The sequence below is a fragment of the Crotalus tigris genome, unplaced genomic scaffold (genome assembly GCF_016545835.1).
Source record: "Crotalus tigris isolate CLP2741 ecotype Arizona unplaced genomic scaffold, ASM1654583v1 scf7180000019249.191612, whole genome shotgun sequence".
NCBI lineage: Eukaryota > Metazoa > Chordata > Lepidosauria > Squamata > Viperidae > Crotalus > Crotalus tigris.
This window is the reverse complement of record NW_024097455.1, coordinates 31,691-44,530: the sequence shown is the minus strand read 5'-3', so window position 1 is coordinate 44,530 and position 12,840 is coordinate 31,691. Positions and strand designations below refer to the sequence as shown.

Below are 12,840 nucleotides of genomic sequence, written 5' to 3'. Positions count from 1 at the left end.
ATACATTTTCTGAATATGGACTTCTGCCTTAGAGTTTAGAACAGTTGAAATACTGCAGAAGGGCAAATCCATTATAAGCAAACCAAGTTATTCTTCTGGTTAAATGTAACTTCATTCGTCAAGTTTCTCATTCTCCAATGTTCTCCACCACTAAAAATAGGTTATTCTAAGGCACTTCTTGTAGGAGTGCTGTGGGAATGTTCACAACATAGAACTTCATGACTTACTCAAAATGTGTCTTTTACTTTAGTGTAATGCTGAAAAAAAATATCAGCACATCCTAGCCTTGTCATTTCTTCTAGCTCTATGATTCTATCATATTTGCCAGACCTCCTTGTATGCTCTGAGTTTATTCTGATCTTTTACATCTGATAAGATCAAATCAATAAGACATGCTAGATTTGATTGTGTGAAGTGGGAAAACCTGCATCACTCTTGCCACAATCTTCTGTTGCTTAAAGTCCTTGCTATTATATGTGTAACATTATTTATACCAGGGGTCTTTAAACCTGGCCCTTTTATGACTTATGGACCTCAACTCCCAGAATTCCTTAGCCAGTGTGTCTGGCTGATGGATTCTGGGAGTTGAAGTCTACAAGTCATAAAAGGGTCAAGTATGAAGACCCCTGATTTACACCCATAGACTTCCTACTCAAAAATCATTGGGGAAAAATCTCTTCAGTAAGGTCCATAATTCTCTGACCTTGTGAGAGGCCAGAAGCAAGCAGTATTTGTTTCTGAGAATACTTTCTCTGAAAATGGATTTCTGCCTTATAGTTTAGAACAGATGAAATATTGGAGAAGGGCAGAACCATTACAAGCAAACAATCTATTCTTCTAATTAAAAGTAATTACATTCTAAGTGTCAGGTTTCTCATTCTCCAATGTTCTCCATCAGTAAATATAGGGTGCCTCTTGCAGGAATAATGTGCAAATGTTCACAACACTGACCTTCATGGCTTACTCAAGATGTGTCTTTTACTTTAGTGTAATGCTGAAAAAATATCAGCACACCCTAGCCTTGGCATTTGCAGTGAATGAAATCAATGGAAACAGCATGATCTTACCCAATAGAACTCTGGGATTTCATGTCTATGATAGCCACTTTGATGCCCAGATAACTTATCAGAACACGCTGAACCTGCTCTTTAATCAGAAGCCAACTATTCTCAACTACAACTGCAGCAAGAAGATACCAGCCGCTGTCATTGGGGGTACTGACTCGGAAACTTCCCTTCACATAGCTACTATCTTAGGGATATACAAGATTCCTCAGGTAAGATGGATTACACATCTGTTTGTTTAGCCACTTATCATCTGTTACAGTGTATCTCAATTTTGACAATTTTAAGATGAATGGACTTTAAATAAAGTTATTAAGAAATGTATTATCTGCATTTATTAAGAAAGGATTTGCATTTGTTAAACTTATTATCTTCATCTTATTATTTACATTTTCTCTATAGTGATATAGCTTGATTTGAACAGGAATAATATGATGTCTATTTTTGGGAATACAAAGAGTTTTAAGATCTCATTGCCAGCATCACAAAATATGTATGATCCTCACTTTTTTCTTCCAGTAATGTGATATTATTTCATTTGCTTTCTCTGGTAATGTGATATTTTAGGCAGGAAGAGAGTTATTGCATTATTTCTCTCATTTGCTTTGTGGCAAATTTGTTTATAAAGCTGAATCACTTAAAACTTGATCTAACTATATGTTATGGTTAAGTTATGGTTGGATTATAAGTGGATTATAGTGGCTCCTTCTTAGAAGGACAAAATTTTATCCTTCTCAACAGAATTCATGTTTTATGTTCTCACAATGCCAATTGGTGTTTATCATTAATATGGTGATTATCTTTAATATGGTGACTATCTTCTTTCCCTTTTGTCTATTTATCTTGACCTTAACTATTCTCTTTTTCTCTCTCTCTCTCTCAGTTCTTTTGCTGTCAATATTCCTTACTTTCAATATCATTAAATCACAGAAGGGGTTCAAACGTAATCTGGGTGGCATACAGGATAAATCACCCATACATTTAAAAAGTCTTTTAAACTTATTGAAAAGATAAATATAACAGAAAGGCTTCATATTAATTGTTATGTAGGTGGCCTGCATATAGTTGATACTGATTGATCTTTTATTATAAAGCAGGGAAAATAAAGGGAATAATTATGATTTAAACATAAATAGCAAAAAATTAGAGCAAGCAGAGAAACAATTTTATTTCATGGGTTGTTAACTAGAGACGGGGAAATTGCTGATGGCAAAAGAAATAATATGTGTAAAGGCAGGTAAAAGAAATGGTAATCTGGAATCTGTTGTGAGGAAAATATTGTGTATTTTATTATTTGTTTGTTTGTTTAATGGGTTTGGTTTCAATCCACAATAAGATAGGAGAAAACTATATACTACTTAGAGACAGTTTCTGGTTGGAGCAGCTTGTAGGTGCTGAAAACTATTTTTTTTTAAAAAAAAAAAAAAAGTAAAAACTACTGTGTTCTTCTCCACACCTTGCTATGGAAAAGAGAATTAGGTATGTAAGGAGAACCATAAAAGTCAGTTGAATGCAGTGCAAATTGAATACTTCAGAAGTATGTGTTGTAATAACATTAGAGATAAAAACAAGAATGGACAGGTGAGAAATGAATTTGGAATGAACACAAAAGTGAATAAGAAAGAGGTGCATGTTTACAATTTTCTCATATACAAAGAAGACATGAGAATCATATTGCAAAACAAATAGATCAAGGACAATTCAGGGTTTAAAGCAGGCATGTCAAACTCGCGACATCACGTGATGTCATGTGATGTATTGTGACTTTTTACCCATTGCCGGCAATGGGGTGGGCACGGTTTCGGCTTGACGCATCCGGCCCACGGGTCGGCAGTTTGACATGCCTGGTCTAAAGGAAGGTAAAAACTGAGAATGTCAACTGGATATTGTGGATGAGATCCTGAAATAGAAAGGGAGGAGGCATTGAAAGAAACAAAAAGCAATGTATGATGCTCTATATGGACATGGCAGAGAAAAGGAGAGTGCAGGAATCAAAAAGCCTGGTGAAGCATGTTGGGTTGTTGCTTCAGAAATATTTCTTTACCAAATTCCTCAATACCTTCGACAGTGACAGAGCTTTTACTGTATGTGTAGTTCTTTAAAAAAATCAGGGAGACATTCATAGAAGTATCTGCCTTGAAAAATAGCACATTTTGAACTGTATACCACCGTCAAACATGAGCAACTGACCACAGGAAATCTTTTATGACACTTTGTATTAAGTCATAAATTGCTTTATGATAATTTTTATATCATAAAACATTTTATAAAATTTGCCAAATTTTAATTCTCCTGTTGTCATAGTTCCTGGTTTCTAGGTACATTCTGTAAATTAGTTCATTTGAGGCACCTTGGTTGAAAACGTTTTGCCCTATAACGCACTGTTTCACCCAATTACAGATACAGGAACTTTAGTAGTGTATAGATCATAGAGTTAACTAAACTATAAACTGACTCTTTAAACTATAGTTAGCTATATTTCCTTTTACTTATTTTTTTCCTCTGATTTCATATTTTTAACTTCCTTGATTTATTACTGCTTGTCCTTTTCTGTGTTCTATATAACAGATTCTCCACAAACATGATAGTATAATGTGTACGAATATATAGGTCAGGCTAGGTTGGCACTTATAAAGAAGATTACCATGAGGTAATCTGATCTAGCTGGTCTAGGCCAAACTATAGATTACACTAGAAAGCTGAAAACAAAACACCAGAAGAAGGCATTCCTAAATTACTTCCATATTGTGAGCTGGAAAACAACATAGACATGTTTTTGAAGTCAGCAAGTTTGAGAGAGTTTTTACCTTAAGCTTTTATCATTCTCAATTGCTTGTCAACATCATTATCTCTATTCATTCAGGATTTCACTGAACTCATGCTATCAGCAGTACAGTCCCCTCTTTGCTGCCTTGATCTGATTTCATGGCTATAAATTTTATCATTCTAAACTATAGAATGACAATTGTTTTAGAATTTTTGGTCCTTTAATATTCATTAGTTTCTTTGTTGTGCCAGTTTGCCAGGCATTTAGGGGAAAGCAGACTAAACTTGGCTGTAACTAAATACCATTGGAATAAATTAACAATCTAGGATGAAGATGACAAAACTTAATTTTCCCATATTCTGGGAAACTTAATAGAAGGAAATAGAGGCCAGGGAGATTTCTAAATAAATTATGCCAGTTCTCTTATCCAATTAAAATAGTTATGTAGTAAACCAATCTAAATAATAATAATAATAGTAATAGTAATAATAATAATAAAGTTGGAAGGGACCTTGGAGGTCATCAAGTCCAATCCCCTGCTCAGGCAGGTAACCCTATACTATTTTGGACAAATGGCTGTCCAGTTTCTTCTTAAAAACTTCCAGTGTTGGAGCAGGTCGTTCCACTGGTTAATTGTTCTGTCAGGAAGTTTCTCCTTAGTTCTAGGTTGCTTCTCTCTTTAGTTAGTTTCCATCCATTGTTTCTTGTCCTGCCTTCAGGCACTTTGGAAAATAGCTTGACTCCCTCTTCTTTGTGGCAGCCCCTGAGATATTGGAACACTGCTATCATGTCCCCCCTCGTCCTTTTCTTCATTAAACTAGACATACCCAATTCCAGCAACTGTTCCTTATATGTTTTAGCCTCCAGTCCCCTAATCATCTTTGTTGCTCTTCTCTGTACTCTTTCTAGAGTCTCAACATCTTTTTTACATCATGATGACTGAAACTGGATGCAATATTTCAAGTGTGGCCTTACCAAGGCATTTTAAAGTGGTATTAACACTTCATGTGATCTCTATCCCTCTGTCAATGCGGCCTATGATTGTGTTGGCTTTTGGGGTAGCTGCAGCACACTGCTGGCTCATATTTAGGTGATTGTCCACTAGGACTCTGAGACCCCTCACACAGTTACTAATCTTGAGCAAAGTACCACCTCTACTATACCTGTGCATTTGGTTTTTCTTGCCTAAATGTAGAACCTTACTTTTTTCACCATTGAATTGCATTTTGTTAGATAGCACCCAGTGTTCAAGTCTGTCCAGATCTTCCTGTATCCTAAGCCTGTCTTCTGGAGTGTTGGCTATTCCTGCCAGCTTGGTGTCATCTGAAAATTTGATGAATTCCCCATCTATCCCCTCATCCAAATTATTGATGAAGATGTTGAAGAGCACTGGGCCCAGAACAGAGCCCTGGGGCACCCCACTACACACTTCCCTCCATGTAGATGCAGTTCCATTGAGGACCACACGCTGAATACGGCTGGTCATCCAGCTATGAATCTATCTAGTGGTGATGCTGCCTAATCCTCATTTTTCTATCTTATAAAGTAGTAGGTTGTGGTCTACATTATCAAATGCCTTACTGAAGTCACACACAACCAGGCACCACATAAATACTATACTATAAATAAAATAGCCTAAAGCACACATTCTAATGAGAGAGAAGTTCTCTGAAGATGGGCTCCAGCACAAATCTGAAAGCTCAGAATACTAAACCTCTGGTCCTGGTTACTGACCCATATTGGATCCTATGTGGTAGTTGTTGTCAGGTTTAATAGCAGACATACAAGAGCATGCGATGGGTATATGGATTGTGATTTCATCCTAAATGAAATCAATCTATTGAAGTATTTCACTCTATAATTAAGACAGAATTTAGTTCAGCATAAATACTTAAGCAGATGTGACATGGGTGCTAGACAGGAAAACAACTATATTTCTCCATGTGGTTTAAAACACTACAACTTCACAATTAATATTTTAAATAACACATAGATTGAGGGTGAAGGTTCGCTCTCCATGTTTGTGAGTTGGTTTCTGAAGGTTTTGTTACCAGGCTAGGTAACAGCTTCAGTAGAGTTTGCGGGAATCCCCTAAATTCTACTGAAAATGTTATCTAGCCTGGTAATGAAACATTCAGAAATCAATCCACAAGCTTGGAGAACAAAATTTCGCCCTCATCCTACACCCGAGCTACAGATATTTGCCACTATTGCAAACACATAGATTTCTATTTTAAAAATAAACTAAGAGGGAATGTATATAATTTAAAAATATGGCACCAGACAATTAATAGATTAAGAAGTGCTTAGGAGAAGTAAAAAGCCTTTTTTATTCCTGCTTGAAAAAGAGTAAAGCAGATCCTGATATCCATCACCATGGAGAACTTAGTGTCAGCAATGGAGATAACTTACTTCTTTACAGTAATCTGAGATTACACCAAGATCTCTGAAGATGAATTTAGAGCATAGAAGGGGACTTGAAGATTGGTTTGTTCATTATTTATTTATTTATTTATTGACTAAATTTATATGCTGCCCCCTATCACCATCACTGCAACTCTTCATACCTTTATAACTTCTTCTTCATATCTGTGATCCTAAGATATGAACATAGTGAAGTGAAATATAAAATGACTGATATATTACTTCCTAAACAGAATATACCTATTTGGAGTTTACTTTAATGTTTATTCCAAAGCACAGAGAAAACAGAGAGGACAAAAGGTTGCAAATAAAGAAAAAGTAAGATCTGAGTTAGACATGAAATATTTTGATTCAGCTTCAGCATGGGGATGACTGCAAGCCTTTTTTTTAAATTTCACTACACTTTTATGAAGTTAAAGTGGAGAGGATAAGGCAATTTTAGGTTGTCAACATGAGAAAAAGAACTAGCATTATAGAGAAGTATTTGACTCTGTAGATATTTTTGTATTTCTCCAAAATAAATGGAATTATGTTCTTCTTTAGGTCACCTATTGTTTATATGCTCCACCAGTGAATGATATAAGCCATCCATCTTTCTTATATCGCATGGTACCTAATGAAGCACATCAGTATATTGGGATTGTCCAGCTGTTGCTTCATTTTCAATGGAAGTGGATTGGGATCATGGCCATGGACGATGATAAAGGAGAAAAGTTTGTGCAGACCTTGGAGAAAAAATTTTCTGATAATGGAATTTGCACTGCCTTCTCTGAACGAATGCCACTCCAAAGCAACATTTTAGGTGTTGTTAGTTTCAATGATATGTTTAGGAAAATGGCCCTGTTGCTGAGTAGAGCAAGCGTCAATGTCTGTGTTATAAGTGCTGATGCTCACATGATGTTAGATTTGCAGATAGTGCTCAATCTCGCCGAATCAGACATGATACTCCCAGTGCAGAAGGTATGGGTGATGACAGCCCATTGGGATTTTTCAGTGGAGCCCTTTTTAAATAATTTAAATATGCAGATCTTCCATGGTGCCTTGTCCTTTGCAAGTCACACCTCTGAGATGTCAGCATTTCAGAATTTCCTTCTCTTCCAGGACCCCCATTCTCTTAAAGATCATTTTATCAGAGTCTTCTGGGAGCAAGCATTTAAATGCTCATTTCCAGCTTCTGCAATAGACATGAAGAATCAGGGAAGCTGTACTGGCAATGAGAGACTAGAAAACCTCTCACACCCTTTTTTTGAAATGAGCATGACTAGTCAAAGCTACAGCGTTTATAATGCTGTCTATGCTGTGGTGCATGCTTTGCATGCATTATATTCATCCAAAAAGAAATATGGAGCAGTGTTGGTTAGAGATCACCCAAGGTCTTCTGAATCACAGTATTTTCAGGTAATGTAAGGACCTACCTCAACCACCCAAGAAAGCAGAACTCTTGAAACAGGCATTGTCTCAAAAGGAAATTTTATTAGGGGCTAGTGATAGCAGGGAAATCAAGATGAGATCTGGGGAAAATCCCACATAGGCAATATAGTTAAAGCAGTATCACTACTCTTCCCCCCAAAGTCCCAATGTCCATTTCAATTCCAGCCAATCCACAGGTGGTACAGTGTTTTGGTAACTGGCTCTGTTGGCACACATCTCAAGGCCTCTCTCGCTTTCATTTCCTTCAAGCTCCAAGCACCAACCATCTCTCAGATAAGGGAGACGCATTCCTTCTCTTGGGGGAAGGGCATAGAAAAAGACAGTGCAAAGCAAACGCCAGGGCTATAAGTTGAGGATTACCTGAAAACAATATAGATAAATATGTGTAAGTAGACTCTATAATGCAAAAAACAGGACTAAAGGACTATAATTTTGATAATCTTTGAAAGAAAAGAGAGATATATTCTTGAGGATGCATGATTCTACAAAATCTAGAATTTATACTTAGTGCATCAGATCTATCACTGTTCTACATTCTAATTAAGTAAGAAATAAAAATTGCACAATAAGTTATAACAGACACCTAACTCCTTAATAACCACTTGGATACCAGCCCAGAGTCATTGGGAGAAAGTTAGCTTATAAATTTAATTTAGTGGTAGTAGTCTTCCCATGGCAGATAGTAAACCTTTGCCTTGAAATACTTTGTCTCCCATCAGTGATACAGATATACCAAGATATTTCTATACCAAAAGGAAATTTACAGTAGTACCTCGGTACTTGTCATCGATGATGAGTATCAAAAATGATGAGTACCAAACACATTTTTCCCACAAAGAATAATGTATTAAAAATCAACACAAGTTGATTTTTGGGACAATCCTTTTGCTTCAAAATGTGTCAAGTACCAAATTCGATGAGTTTCAAAGCAAGTGAGCACCAAGGTACCACTGCAGTCTGCTTATTTGGCATACATTATCTGATAGTTTTTAGTATCTTTTTTAAAAACTAAGCTGAATTGAAATTTTTAATTGGGGAAGGAAATAATGGACCTACCTATAATGAAGTGATAAAATAATTAAATATATTTAGAGTGTAGCAAATCTTTATTCCAAGTCAAACATTTTTCACTGTTTTCATCACTTCAGTAAAACATGTCAAACTTTGTTTATTCCAGCTTTACCATTTCCTAAGTCAAGTCTCCTTTAATAACAGTGCTGGAGACAAGGTGTCTTTTGACAAGAAGCATGAATTGCTAGCTGGGTTTGACATTATCAACTGGATTACTTTCCCTAACAAATCCTTTGTGAAAGCGAAAGTGGGACAAATGGATCCTGAGGCACCATCAGGCAGAAAGTTCACCATCAATGAAAGAAAAATCATATGGCCAACTCATTTTAAACAGGTGTGATGAAAATGGACTTTCTGGTTTGAAACAAACATAGATGGCCTTGTTTTCAACAATTATTTTGAACAATTATTTATGTATATATTTATCTAGTATATGGCATCTCTAGAGGTCATGCAATCACTGATATATAAATTTAATTTAAATAAAGCTCAGGATCTCTCTCTCTCTCTCTGTGTGTGTGTGTGTGTGTGTGTGTGTGTGTGTGTGTGTGTGTGTATATATATATATATATATATATATATATATATATATATATATATGCATATTTATATATTTCTATATCTAAGAAAGCTAACCATCTAACTGCTTATGGTGTGGTTGTGGTGAGATCCTACCTTGAAATTTCCTTAGGGAAATATTCTTGAACTATATGTGTTATAGTTTGTTCAGGTGAACTTCAGTTGCCTTGTGGGCTCTTGGCCATTCCCCACTTAAAGAGCTTTGCCTTTGTTCTGGCATGGCCTGTCCTGATTCTATTCAGGTGGCTACATGTTTTTCAAGGCAACTGCACTCTTGGAAGTGGTTTTGTTAGATCTGTTTGGTTAAAAGTTGCCCATCTTAATCACCATTCTTCATCTAGTTTGTAAGACTTTAGTATGTTATCCCAAATTGGTTTCCTAGACTTAAGCCAGGTGAGAGGCAGACAGTCTAATATTTAATGTTTAATATTTAATCTACTTCTTAATATGTAGATTTCCAAGTACTAATGTCCACATGAGGCAAGTATACTCAGCATCCAAGATAAGATCATATCAGTCCCAGGTTACAAGATGATAGTTGACTTCTCCCTGCCCTTTATATAATTAGTCTTTTGGAGGTTATTGTGGATTCTTCACACACACCCCAACATACACACAGCCCCCATTCTCTATATTCTTCCTGTGCTTTAATTAATATATTCAGGAGCTTCTTTGGTGGCAGTGAAGAAAGGGACAGAATGATACAAGCAATGAGATCCCCCCTTTTCTACTTGTCTTGTGAAATTGAATGGACATCTAAAGGAGGTGAAGTTTGCAGTGTGAAGCCACATGTCAGGCCTTCAGGCAAAAAAACAGTTCTATGAGTACTAACACTATCTTTACTGTAAAGTTACAATAATATATATATATTGACTTCATGATGCTATAGATTGAGCAGCCCTGAAGTCAAGTACAAGCAAAACAGAATAATGACAAGATACTAATTGTATACAGTAAATTATGGCAACATATTAGTGATGAAAAAAGTGTATTCAAAGTAAAGGTACCTTTCATCAATAACACATTATTTTGAATCATTTCTTTCTTATATAATATAGTATACGTACCTGCACAAAAAAACCACACACACACACACACATACACACAACTAATAGACTACATATGGAAATTTCTTATAACTTAATGCTGATTTCAGAAAATAGTTAGATTCCAGGGAATAAAATACCTCTCTCTCCCTCTCTCTCTCCCTCCCTCCCTCCCTCCCTCCCTCCCTCCCTCCCTCTCTCTCTCTCTCTCTCTCTCTCTCTCTCTCTCTCTCTCTCTTAGACTATACCTCTTGCTCTGTGCAATGATCATTGCCCACCAGGTTCCAGAAAGAAAAGGAAGGAAGGGGAGCCATTTTGTTGTTATGACTGTAATACTTGTCCATCAAGAAAGTTTTCAAATAAGAGAGGTAGGAAATATTGTATTGTAATGTTTGTATATGTGCAAATGAGTATAACCATAAAGACACAGAGAGAGATATCACAACAAGATGGCTATCACACACATACAAGTCACCTTCATTATTCATAAGAGTTCCATTCTAGTTAACCTCTCAAATAGCAAGATTTAATAGAGATCTCTTTAACAGAGATGTGAATGGGTGTTAGTGTTGCTGGACTACATCTGCCAGCACTTCTGGCTAGGACGACTGAAGGCAATGAATTGTTGCACATTTCAGTTCCAAGAACCATAGCTGTCCACTGATTTTTTTTCTGACATAAAGATGTTTTCATTTAGTAAACACTTCTCAGTAAACAAAAGTATGCAACATTTAAAATACTGCTATGAATTCTGAAATACATATTTTCACAGATATGGATGACTGCTTAGACTGTCCAGAAGAACAATATCCAAACAAGGAAAAAAATCTATGCATTCCCAAGAATCTAAATTTCTTGTCTTATAATGAAACTTTGGGCATCACTTTGACTGTTCTGGCTTTATCATTTTCTGTGACCACAGTGGCAGTACTTGGAATTTTCATAAAACATCGGAATACTCCCATTGTCAAAGCTAACAACCGGAATCTCACTTATCTTCTCCTTGTTTCCCTCTTCCTCTGCTTCCTCTCTTCCTTGCTATTCATTGGTCAACCCCAAATGCTGACCTGTCTTCTTCGCCAAATTGTTTTTGGGATCATCTTCTCAGTTGCTGTTTCTTCAGTTTTGGCCAAAACCATCACAGTGGTTCTAGCTTTTATGGCCACTAAGCCAGGATCAAAAATGAGAAAATGGGTGGGGAAAAGATTTTCCAACTCTCTGATTCTCTGTTGTTCCTGCATTCAAGCAAGTATTTGCATACTGTGGCTATGTACTGGCCCTCCTTTCCCAAATCTGGACATGCATTCTCTTCCAGAAGAGATTGTGGTCACATGCAATGAAGGATCGGGTAACATGTTCTATTATATTTTAGGCTATATGGGGTTGCTGGCTCTTATCAGCTACATTGTGGCTTTCTTTGCTCGGAAGCTGCCAGACACTTTTAATGAAGCCAAATTTATTGCTTTCAGCATGCTGGTGTTCTGTAGCGTATGGGTGTCTTTTATCCCAACTTATCTGAGCACCAAAGGAAAATTCATGGTAGCTGTGGAGATCTTCTCCATCTTGGCTTCCAGTATAGGAATATTGGGATCTATATTTTTCCCTAAATGTTACATAATTGTACTGAGACCAGAACTAAACAAAAAAGACCATCTAAAAACAAAATAATAATAATTACTGATATTCATTGGTCTTGAAGAATTTAGTATTGGCCTTGAAAAGAAAGTTGGAGAGATAAAATGTTGCTCAGTTGAGAAGAATAGAAAGTGTAAGAAAAATACTCAAAATAGCCCCAACGTGACCTCACTGCTCTTAAAATGCGGACAGTGGATCTTTTGAACTAGCTATCAAATGTCTGTTAATATAACCTATAACAATAAAGTAATATTCCTGGAATCACTACAGCATCCGTTTTGTGACCTGGCCTATTTGAAAATGTTGATACACCATTAGGAAGTAAATGTATTTGATTACAATATTTCTTTCTCAGATCTTAGACCTATGTATATTGTCTGCTGAAGAAAGACAAGATACTATATTTATCTCACTGTATAAATTGTATATTTAGGTTCACTTGTAAAGCAATAGCAATAACACTTAAAGTTACATACATTCCATAGTGCTTTATAGGACTCTCTGAGAGATTCACAACATCAGCATGTCTTCCCCAACAATCTACTCCTCATTTGACTGACCTTGGAAGGACTGAACACTATGTGAACCTTAAAGAGTTGGGATCAAACTCCAAACTGTGGGTAAAGTTAGCCTGCAATACTGTATTTTTTAAAAAATATATTTTATTGGTTTTTTAATTTTAACAAAAAGTACTTAAGACACACCGTGGTATTTGGGTAAACAAACATTCTAAAGTAAAAAAAAATAGATAAACCGCTCAACTTAATACATTCACTGTCATCTCTCTATTTCCCACAAGTAACATAATAAATTCAATAAATTC

At 36.1% G+C, this 12,840-nt stretch overlaps 1 pseudogene; it reads left to right on the top strand.

Annotated features, from left to right (window-relative positions):
• Positions 1-955: 955 nt before the first annotated feature.
• On the top strand, positions 956-12,050 carry LOC120316113 (annotated as a pseudogene).
• The last annotated feature ends 790 nt before the right edge of the window (positions 12,051-12,840 follow it).